Source organism: Somniosus microcephalus, chromosome 4 (genome assembly GCF_052327205.1).
Source record: "Somniosus microcephalus isolate GS21.2 chromosome 4, FLI_Smic_1.0, whole genome shotgun sequence".
NCBI classification, from domain to species: domain Eukaryota; kingdom Metazoa; phylum Chordata; class Chondrichthyes; order Squaliformes; family Somniosidae; genus Somniosus; species Somniosus microcephalus.
The window spans coordinates 1,508,466-1,520,316 of NC_140990.1; the positions used below are offsets into that span (position 1 = coordinate 1,508,466).

The 11,851-nt window shown below is 43.3% G+C and overlaps 2 non-coding genes across 2 annotated transcripts; one reads left to right on the top strand and one right to left on the bottom strand.

Moving 5' to 3' along the window:
- The first annotated feature begins 3,281 nt into the window (after nt 1-3,281).
- Nucleotides 3,282-3,363, top strand: trnas-aga (transfer RNA serine (anticodon AGA)). The gene has a single exon. It is a non-coding gene; the product is annotated as a tRNA-Ser (tRNA).
- Nucleotides 3,364-11,186: 7,823 nt separating this feature from the next.
- On the bottom strand, nt 11,187-11,271 carry trnal-uaa (transfer RNA leucine (anticodon UAA)). Its single transcript has one exon. It is a non-coding gene; the product is annotated as a tRNA-Leu (tRNA).
- Nucleotides 11,272-11,851: the final 580 nt, after the last annotated feature.

The following is an 11,851-nucleotide window of genomic DNA, read 5'->3' on the forward strand; positions in this document are numbered from 1 at the left end:
CTCTGTCTCTCTCTCTCTGTCTCTCCAATTTTTTCCACTTCAATTCCAATTCAAATGCTTTATTGGCATGAAAGTTTACAGAGAACCATATTGCCAAAGCTTACATAGCAAAAAGGTACAGTTTTCCAACATTCTGTAGATGTCAATCGATTTGACATTTGTTGGGTACATACAATATTACTTTTAACAATATTAATTTTAAACAGTCTTACTTTTAAACAGTCCTCAGGTTGTGACATGTTGTTACATATTTGGCCCCAAGGTATGGTCTGTCTCCTTCTCCCAGGACTAATCTCAATTTTGACAGGTCATCCAATTCCTTGAAATCTGGGGTTGTTTGGCTTAGCTTGTTGAATAATATGTTTCTTGATGTGTTGAATTTTTCGCATTTTAGGAGGAAATGCATTTCTGTTTCAACTCTCTCTCTCTCTGTTTCCCTCTCCCTTTTGTGTGGGGCGCGGAGGAGGGAGAGAGTGACAGAGCGAAAGAGATTAACAGGGTTACGGACAAAAAGCGGGGGGTGGGACTGAGCATGACTGCTCTTTCAAAGGGACAGCACAGGCACGACGGGCCGAATGGCCTCCTTCTGTGCAGTAAGTTTCTATGAATCCATGACACTCAGAAAAGCTTATTAAATATGTGACTTACACATAAACATAGAGATCAGACTCACATGTCAGTGTCTGTGTGTGTTAGAGTCTTTGTCTCAATCACTGCATAACTACTTCCTCTACCAGGTCCTTGATAGTATAGTGGTGACGATTCAATTCCCCGACAGGTTCTCTCTCTCTCTCTCTGTCTGTCTCTTTCACTGTTTCCCATTCTCTCTGTGTGTCTCTCTCTGCCTCTCTCCGTGTCTCTCTCGCTCTTTGTTTCCCTCTCCTTGCTCACTCCTCCCTCTGGGGCTGGTGAATGAGCCCAGGTCTGTCCACACCGCCATTCTTGCTCTGAGCTCCTGCAGTGAACGCCCAGCGCTGTCCCCCGCCCTGTTGCTGGTCAGTATAGTGGAGTCCCCCCTCTCTCCCCCTGAGGCAGCGGTTCAATTCCCCTGAACCGGGGAAAGCCTCTTTCCGATGTGAAATAGTGTTTATTTTTCTTGGTGTAACTTCGTGATAAAAAGCTACAGAGAAAAATAGAAGAGTAAAAAAATGTGGTTCCGGCGTTGGACTTAAGATCCAATGGATTTAAACCCAACTTGGCTGGAACCCCACTCTGTGTATCTCTTTAACTTAATACCGATTTCTTTTCATCCTGCTCAGTGACACTCGTTTGCCATCTGCTGAAACTCAATCAAACAAATAATGAGATGCTTCTCGATATGAAAAGTAAGTTTACATATTAACTGTCATTCTTAAAATTCTATTTTGGCATCTGCTGAATCTGCATTTTTCTCTAACTCTCTCAACTAACAAAGAAATGGAATTGTGAAATGAATCGATACCATTCAACTGTCTGTATCCCAATTTCGGTCTTCCTACCAGGGCAATTTTAACCCCGGTCTTCTGCGGGGATACTCACCCCTATACTAACGAGAAACTAATGAAAGCAAAGTCTATCAGAGCAACAATCGAGCTGTAAACAGAACTGGACAGTGTGAGAAGGAAACAGGGAGAGAGAGAGGAATACAGAGAGAGATAGAAAGAGACTGACACAGACAGAGAGAGAGAGACAGAGAGAGACAGAGAGAGAGAGCCCTATATGCAATAAAAAGAAAATTCTACAACATCCAAATCCCAATCAAAATCTGGCTCAAAATTTTTGACAGCATAATCCTGCCCATTGCACTGTACGGTAGTGAAGTATGGGGCCCGCTAAATCACCAAAGCTACACTAAATGGGAAAAACACACAATAGAAGCCCTACATGCAGAATTCTGCCGAAGCATCCTTCGCACCCAAAGAAAAACGCCAACAAATGCATGCAGAGCCGAACTAGGCAGATACCCACTGATAATAAACATCCAAAAACGAGCACTAAACTTCCTAAATCACCTCAAATCTAGCTCCCCAGACACCCTTCATTTCAAAGCCTTTCAGACCCAAGAGCTAAACCCAGAAAAGAGTCCCCTGAGTCAGCTGCTACTGAAACTAAGTACTCAGCCGGACCCTGACCAGCCCCAGACCAACACAGCCGTCCAAACACCAATCCGAGTGAACCAAATCATTAAAAAATGCAAAGAAACCTACCTGGAACATTGGAACAAAATAACCGAAAGCCAAAGCAGATTAGAATGTTACCGGGCCCTAAAAAGAGAATATAAACTGGCAGACTACCTGACGACCATCAGAGACACAAAACAGAGACAGACCCTCACCAGGTACAGACTAAGCGACCACCAACTGGAAATTGAAAAAGGCAGATACAAGAAATCCTGGCAGCCTAGAGAGAATAGAATATGCGATCAATGTCTGGCTGGCGAGGTTGAAACAGAAATGCATTTCCTCCTAAAATGCGAAAAATTCAACACATCAAGAAACATATTATTCAACAAGCTAAGCCAAACAACCCCAGATCTCAAGGAATTGGATGATCTGTCAAAATTGAGATTAGTCCTAGGAGAAGGAGACAGACCATACCTTGGGGCTAAATATGTAACAACATGTCACAACCTGAGGACTGTTTAAAAGTAAGACTGTTTAAAATTAATATTGAACGTACCAAATGAAGTAGAAAGACTGTTTAAAATTAATATTGTTTAAAAGTAATATTGTATGTACCCAACAAATGTCAAATCGATTGACACCTACAGAATGTTGGAAAACTGTACCTTTTTGCTATGTAAGCTTTGGCAATATGGTTCTCTGTAAACTTTCATGCCAATAAAGCATTTGAACTGAACTGAACTGAGAGTGAGACATTGACAAAAATGGAGCCTGATGACATTGATCTTTGTCTGTACTCTTTTTCCAAGGAGGGTTTTAAGGAGCTGCACAAAGGTGTTAAATTTGGGATGTGAATAATCATCCTGCCCGCCGGTCTGTCCACAGCGCAATTCTTCCTCTGCGCTTCTGCACTGAACGCACTGCAATGTCCTGCGTTAGTGCAATGGTGAGCATCGCCGCACATAAGACCGGAAGTCAATTCGCAGCGGCCGTTTGAATTATATTTCTTGCTGTAGCTTCGTGTTATGAAGCTACAGAGAAAAATTAAAAAATGCGAGAGGAGATTGTCTCTGAGAATTTTCCTGAGTGGAGACTGTTCAGGGACTGAGTGCTGTTCTGCTCCAGAGCGATGGATGATTGCGATTTTATCTGAGCAACATTTAAAGTCTTACAGACCCAGTAGTCGTGGCCGAGTGGTTAAGGCGATGGACTAGAAATCCATTGGGGTTTCCCTGCGCAGGTTCGAATCCTGCCGACTACGATTCCAGCATTTTTCATCCCATTTCATTTCAAAATGTAACCAAATCCCTGGAGAACTAATCCTGAGTTAGGCGGGATTCGATCCCACAACTTTCAACACCTCGAGATTTTTGTCGTTTTCATTGATCTGCAAGTATTCACCAAATATACGGTCAGAAATAGAACAAAAATCAGGCAAATTAGCGACAGTGTTTCTCTCTGTCTCTCTCTCTCTCTGTCTCTCTCTCTGTCTCTCTCTGTCTCTCTCTCTGTCTCTCTCTCTCTGTCTCTGTCTCTCTCTGTCTCTCTCTCTCTGTCTCTGTCTCTCTCTCTCTGTCTCTCTCTCTCTGTCTCTCTCTCTGTCTCTCTCTCTCTGTCTCTCTCTCTCTCTCTCTCTCTGTCTCTCTCTCTCTGTCTCTCCAATTTTTTCCACTTCAATTCCAATTCAAATGCTTTATTGGCATGAAAGTTTACAGAGAACCATATTGCCAAAGCTTACATAGCAAAAAGGTACAGTTTTCCAACATTCTGTAGGTGTCAATCGATTTGACATTTGTTGGGTACATACAATATTACTTTTAACAATATTAATTTTAAACAGTCTTACTTTTAAACAGTCCTCAGGTTGTGACATGTTGTTACATATTTGGCCCCAAGGTATGGTCTGTCTCCTTCTCCCAGGACTAATCTCAATTTTGACAGGTCATCCAATTCCTTGAATCTGGGGTTGTTTGGCTTAGCTTGTTGAATAATATGTTTCTTGATGTGTTGAATTTTTCGCATTTTAGGAGGGAATGCATTTCTGTTTCAACTCTCTCTCTCTCTGTTTCCCTCTCCCTTTTGTGTGGGGCGCGGAGGAGGGAGAGAGTGACAGAGCGAAAGAGATTAACAGGGTTACGGACAAAAAGCGGGGGGTGGGACTGAGCATGACTGCTCTTTCAAAGGGACAGCACAGGCACGACGGGCCGAATGTCCTCCTTCTGTGCAGTAAGTTTCTATGAATCCATGACACTCAGAAAAGCTTATTAAATATGTGACTTACACATAAACATAGAGATCAGACTCACATGTCAGTGTCTGTGTGTGTTAGAGTCTTTGTCTCAATCACTGCATAACTACTTCCTCTACCAGGTCCTTGATAGTATAGTGGTGACGATTCAATTCCCCGACAGGTTCTCTCTCTCTCTCTCTGTCTGTCTCTTTCACTGTTTCCCATTCTCTCTGTGTGTCTCTCTCTGCCTCTCTCCGTGTCTCTCTCGCTCTTTGTTTCCCTCTCCTTGCTCACTCCTCCCTCTGGGGCTGGTGAATGAGCCCAGGTCTGTCCACAGCGCCATTCTTGCTCTGAGCTCCTGCAGTGAACGCCCAGCGCTGTCCCCCGCCCTGTTGCTGGTCAGTATAGTGGAGTCCCCCCTCTCTCCCACGTGAGGCAGTGGTTCAATTCCCCTGAACCGGGGAAAGCCTCTTTCCGATGTGAAATAGTGTTTATTTTTCTTGGTGTAACTTCGTGATAAAAAGCTACAGAGAAAAATAGAAGAGTAAAAAAATGTGGTTCCGGCGTTGGACTTAAGATCCAATGGATTTAAACCCAACTTGGCTGGAACCCCACTCTGTGTATCTCTTTAACTTAATACCGATTTCTTTTCATCCTGCTCAGTGACACTCGTTTGCCATCTGCTGAAACTCAATCAAACAAATAATGAGATGCTTCTCGATATGAAAAGTAAGTTTACATATTAACTGTCATTCTTAAAATTCTATTTTGGCATCTGCTGAATCTGCATTTTTCTCTAACTCTCTCAACTAACAAAGAAATGGAATTGTGAAATGAATCGATACCATTCAACTGTCTGTATCCCAATTTCGGTCTTCCTACCAGGGCAATTTTAACCCCGGTCTTCTGCGGGGATACTCACCCCTATACTAACGAGAAACTAATGAAAGCAAAGTCTATCAGAGCAACAATCGAGCTGTAAACAGAACTGGACAGTGTGAGAAGGAAACAGGGAGAGAGAGAGGAATACAGAGAGAGATAGAAAGAGACTGACACAGAGAGAGACAGAGACAAAGAGAGAGAGAGAAAGAGACTGACACAGGCAGCGAGAGAGAGAGACAGAGAGAGAGACACACAGAGAGAGAGAGAAAGACAGAGATAGAGAGAGAAAGAGACTGACACAGAGAGACAGAGACAAAGAGAGAGAGAAAGAGACTGAAACAGATAGCGAGAGAGAGAGACAGAGAGAGAGAGAGACAGAGAGAGAGAGAGACACAGAGAGAGAGAGAGAAAGACAGAGATAGAGAGAGAAAGAGACTGACACAGAGAGAGACAGAGAGAGAGAGACAGGGAGAGAGAGACACAGAGAGAGAGAGAGAGAAAGACAGAGATAGAGAGAGAAAGAGACTGACACAGAGAGAGACAGAGAGAGAGACAAAGAGAGAGAAAAAGAGAGACACAGAGAGAGAGACCGAGAGAGAGAGAAAGAGAGACAGAGAGAGAGAGAAAGAGACTGACACAGAGAGAGACCGAGAGAGAGAGAAAGAGACTGACACAGACAGAGAGAGAGAGACAGAGAGAGACAGAGAGAGAGAGCCCTATATGCAATAAAAAGAAAATTCTACAACATCCAAATCCCAATCAAAATCTGGCTCAAAATTTTTGACAGCATAATCCTGCCCATTGCACTGTACGGTAGTGAAGTATGGGGCCCGCTAAATCACCAAAGCTACACTAAATGGGAAAAACACACAATAGAAGCCCTACATGCAGAATTCTGCCGAAGCATCCTTCGCACCCAAAGAAAAACGCCAACAAATGCATGCAGAGCCGAACTAGGCAGATACCCACTGATAATAAACATCCAAAAACGAGCACTAAACTTCCTAAATCACCTCAAATCTAGCTCCCCAGACACCCTTCATTTCAAAGCCTTTCAGACCCAAGAGCTAAACCCAGAAAAGAGTCCCCTGAGTCAGCTGCTACTGAAACTAAGTACTCAGCCGGACCCTGACCAGCCCCAGACCAACACAGCCGTCCAAACACCAATCCGAGTGAACCAAATCATTAAAAAATGCAAAGAAACCTATCTGGAACATTGGAACAAAATAACCGAAAGCCAAAGCAGATTAGAATGTTACCGGGCCCTAAAAAGAGAATATAAACTGGCAGACTACCTCACGACCATCAGAGACACAAAACAGAGACAGACCCTCACCAGGTACAGACTAAGCGACCACCAACTGGAAATAGAAAAAGGCAGATACAAGAAATCCTGGCAGCCTAGAGAGAATAGAATATGCGATCAATGTCTGGCTGGCGAGGTTGAAACAGAAATGCATTTCCTCCTAAAATGCGAAAAATTCAACACATCAAGAAACATATTATTCAACAAGCTAAGCCAAACAACCCCAGATTTCAAGGAATTGGATGATCTGTCAAAATTGAGATTAGTCCTAGGAGAAGGAGACAGACCATACCTTGGGGCTAAATATGTAACAACATGTCACAACCTGAGGACTGTTTAAAAGTAAGACTGTTTAAAATTAATATTGAACGTACCAAATGAAGTAGAAAGACTGTTTAAAATTAATATTGTTTAAAAGTAATATTGTATATACCCAACAAATGTCAAATCGATTGACACCTACAGAATGTTGGAAAACTGTACCTTTTTGCTATGTAAGCTTTGGCAATATGGTTCTCTGTAAACTTTCATGCCAATAAAGCATTTGAACTGAACTGAACTGACTGGGGAACAGTGAATGAGACAGAGAGGAAACCAGAGAGAGAGAGCTCTATACTAACGACGAACTGGTGCAGGAAGTTGTTATGACAGTAAATCTTTTAAAATTATTTTAGTTGATGTGTTTTCCATTCTACTTTCCCAAGGAGGTTTTAAGGAGTTGGCCAAAGGTTTAAAATTTTGAATTATAAAATCTTCCTCCCCGTCGGGGAATTGAACCCCGGTCTCCCACGTGACAGGCGGGGATACTCACCACTATACTAACGAGGAACTGACGGATATAAAATCTGTCAGAGCAAGAATCGAGCTGTGAACAGTACTGGGCTGAGAGCGAAAGAGAGAGAGAGACGGGACAAACAGAGAAAGGGACAAATAGTGAGACAGAGACACAGAGAGAGAAAGACAGAGAGATATTCAGAGAGATAAAGAGAGAGACAATGATAGATACAGAGAGAGAGAGACAAAAAAGGAGGCTTATGACAAATGTGTAACAGAGACAGAAAGAGAGAGTGAGAGAGACAAAGAGAGAGAATGAGAGGGAGACAGAGAGACCAGATAGTGTGACAGAGAGGGGTAGAGTCCGAATTCTCTTTCTCCTTGTTAGTCAATAGTGACACTTGAGAAAATGCAGATTCAGCAGATGGCAAAATAGCACTTTAAGATTTATAGTTAAATATGAGACAGAGAGAGAGAGAGAGAGAGAGAACCTGTCGGGGAATTGAATCCTCACCACTATACTATCAGGGACCTGGTAGAGGAAGTAGTTATGCAGTGTTTGAGGCAAAGACTCGAACACACACACACACAGACATGTGTGTCTGCTCTCTATGTTTATGTGTAAGTCACATATTTAATAAGCTTTTCTGAGTGTCATGGATTCATAGACACTTACAGCACAGAAGGAGGCCATTCGGCCCGTCGTGCCTGTGCTGTCTCTTTGAAAGAGCAGTCGGGCTCAGTCCCACCCCCCGCTTTTTGTCCGTAACCCTGTTAATCTCTTTCTCTCTGTCACCCTCTCCCTCCTCCACGCCCCACACAAAAGGGAGAGGGAAACAGAGAGAGAGAGAGCTCTATACTAACGGGGAACTGGTGCAGGAAGTTGTTATACAGTTCTTCATGTGCCAGTAAATCTTTTTAAATTATTTTGGTAGGCCTTTTTTCTGTTTTACTTTTCCAAGAAGGTTTTTAAGGAGTTGCCCAAAGGTTTAAAATTTGTGATGTTGAAATCGTCCTCCCCATCGGGAAATTGAATCCCGGTCTCCACTGTGACAGGCGGGGATACTCACCACTATACTAATGAGGAACTGATATACTGGCTGCTGCTAGAATCGAGCTGTGAACAGAACTTGACAAATGAGAAAGACAGGGACAAAGAGAGACAGAGACAGACAGAGAGACAGTCAGAGAAAGGCAGAGAGAGACACACAGAGAGAAACAGACAGAGACAGAGAGAGAAAACGACAGAGAGCCATACAGAGAGAGATAGAGAGAGAGACAGACAAAGAGAGAGACAGACAGAGAGACAGACACACAGACAGACAGAGACAGACAGACAGAGAGAAACAGACAGAGAAAGACAGAGAGCCATACAGAGAGAGAGAGACAGAAAGAAACAGACAGATAGCCATACAGTGAGAGATAGACAAAGAGAGAGACAGACAGAGAGACAGACAGAGAGAGAGACAGAGAGAAACAGAGAGAGAGAGAAAAAGAGAGTGAGAGAATGAGAGGGACACAGATAGTGAGACAGAAAGAGGTGGGGACTGAAAGATGTTAAAACATTTCACGATCCCTTCTCTTTGTTAGTTGAGAGTGACAGAGAGAGTGAGGGATAAATGCAGATTCAGCAGATGCCAAAATAGGACTTGAAGAATGACATATGAGATCTTTCTTTCCATTTTTATAAACATCTCATAGTTTGTTGGAGAATCAACTGATGACAAATGAGTGTCACTAAGCAGGATGAAAGGAAATGGATCTTAAATTAAAGAGTTACCAGTAGTGGGGCTTGAAACCACCTGGATATAAACCCACATGGATTTTAAGTCCAATGCCTTAACCACTCGGCCATCCTGGTGCTGGTATTATTCGCGCGCTGGCTCTGAGAGAATCGGGCCTTGAAGCACCAACCTGCCACAGAGTTGAGCAGAGCAGAGAGAGACACACAGACCGACACACACATAAACAAACAGACACAGAGAGGCACACAGACCGACACACACATAAGCACACAGACACACACACAGGCAGACACACAGAGAGAAACACAGACTGACACACACAGACCAACACAGAGAGACACACAGGTAGACACACACACATGGCGAGACACACAGACCGACACAGAGACACACAGACACAGACAGACACACAGACACAGAGAGGATTTACAAGGATGATACCAGAAATGCGAGGATATATATATCAGGAAGGTATGGATCGCTGCCAAATTAGTTTATACCCTGATTTGTCTGATTATTGTTCTATTAGCGACCATATATTTCGTGCATACTTGCACAATGAAAAAGTGAAAAACTTCGAGGTGTTGGATTTAATTCCGCCCAACTCAGGATTAGTTCCCCAGGAATTTGGTTACATTAAAAAATAAGTAGTGCTGGAACCGTAGTCGGCAGGATTCGATCCTGTGCAGGGAAACCCCAACGGATTGCTAGCCCATCGCCTACAACCACTCGGCTGCAACTACTAGGTCTGTAAGACTTTAAATGTTCCTCAGATAAAATTGCAGTCATCCATCGCTCTGAAGCAAAACAGCACTCAGTCCCTGAACAGTCTTGTGTCATGAAATTTCAAGAGACAATCTCCTCTCGCATGTTTTTTACTATTCTGTTTATCACTGTAGCTTTTTAACATAAAGCTACACCAGGAAATATAAATACAGTTTGACATCTTAAAAATGCTTCCACTCCATCGCGGAATTGAAAGCCGACCTCGGGAGTTGCAGTTGCGGATAGTTCACTATATCTGACGAGGAACTGATGGATGGCGTTACTGTGCAGAATCGCAGAGCAAGAATGGCGTTCTGAACAGACCTGGGCTCATTCTCCAGCCCCAGAGGAAGGAGTGATCAACAACAGAATGACAGAGAGAGAGAGAAACGGAGGCGTATGACAAATGTGTAACAGAGAGAGACAGAAAGAGAGTGAGAGAATGAGAGGGAGACAGAGTGACAGATAGTGAGATTCTTGTCGTAGATTTCGTCAACTCTTGCAGATCAGTTGAAATGTCGAGCTGTCACAATCCATGGAACTTTAAGCCTTGTAATTGACGATTAAACCGACTGGGCGTTTGTTTAATTTTGAAATGCTGCCCAGTGAGAAACGTAATGGTTCACAGCTCCACACCAGGTGGGCACCAAGAATCTAGTCTCAAATCCAAAAGTGGATTTTTTCTGTTCTGAAGAGAATGATTTTAAGAAGCTTTATAAATGTTTAAAATTGGGGTTGATAAAAATTGCCCGCCCCATCGGCGAATTGAACCCCAGCCTTTCAAATAATAAGCAAGGACACTCACCATTATACTTAATGAGGAATTAACACGTGCAAAGTCGGTCAGAGCAAGAATCGAGCTGTGAACAAAACTGGACAAATGAGAAAGACAGAGAGAGAAAGAGAGAGAGAGAGACACAGGGACACACAGAGAGACAGTCAGAGAGAAACAGACAGAGACAGACAGAGAGAGACAGACAGAGTGACAGACAGAGAAACAGAGAGAGACAGACATAGACGGACAGAGAGGGACAGACAGAGACAGAGAGAGACAGACAGAGAGAAACAGACAGAGAGACAGTCAGAGAGAAACAGACAGAGACAGACAGAGAGAGACAGACAGAGTGACAGACAGAGAAACAGAGAGAGACAGACAGAGACGGACAGAGAGGGACAGACAGAGACAGAGAGAGACAGACAGAGAGAGACAGACAGAGAGAAAAATGCAGATTCAGCTGATGCCAAAATAGGACTTGAAGAATTACATATGAGACCTTTCTTTCCATATCTATAAATATCTCATTGTTTGTTGGAGAATCAGCTGTTGACAAAGGAGTGTTGCTGAGCAGGATGAAAGGAAATGGATCTATAAATTAAAGAACTACCAAGAAGTGGGGTTTGAACCCACTGTGGGTATGAACCCATTGGATCTTAAGTCCAATGCCTTAACCACTCGGCCATCCTGGTGCTGGCATTGTTTGCAGACTGTCTCTAAGAGAATCGGGCCGTCAAGCTCCACCTTGCCACAGATTTGAGCAGAGAGAGACACACAGACACATTGACAGATAGACACACAGACACAGACCGACACAGAGAGACACACACATAAACACACAGACACAGACAGACACACAGACACAGAGAGCGTACAGAGAAAATGTACAAGGATGATACCAGAAATGCGAGGGTATACATATCAGGAAAGGATGGACCCCTGCCAAATTAGTTTTAACCCTGATTTGTCTGATTGTTGTTCTATTTCCAACCGTATATTTCGTGCATACTTGCACCATGAAAAAGTGAAAAACTTCGAGGTGTTGGATTTAATTCCGCCCAACTCAGGATTAGTTCCCCCGGGATTTGATTACATTTTGAAACGAGAAACGCTGGAACCGTAGTCGGCAAGATTGGAACCTGTGCGGGAAGAGCCCAATGGCTTTCATAGTCGATCGCCTTAACCTCTCAGCCATGACTAGTGGGTTTGTTAGTTGTTAAATGTAGCTCAGAGAAAATCGCAATCATCCATCGCTCTGGAGCAAAACAGCTC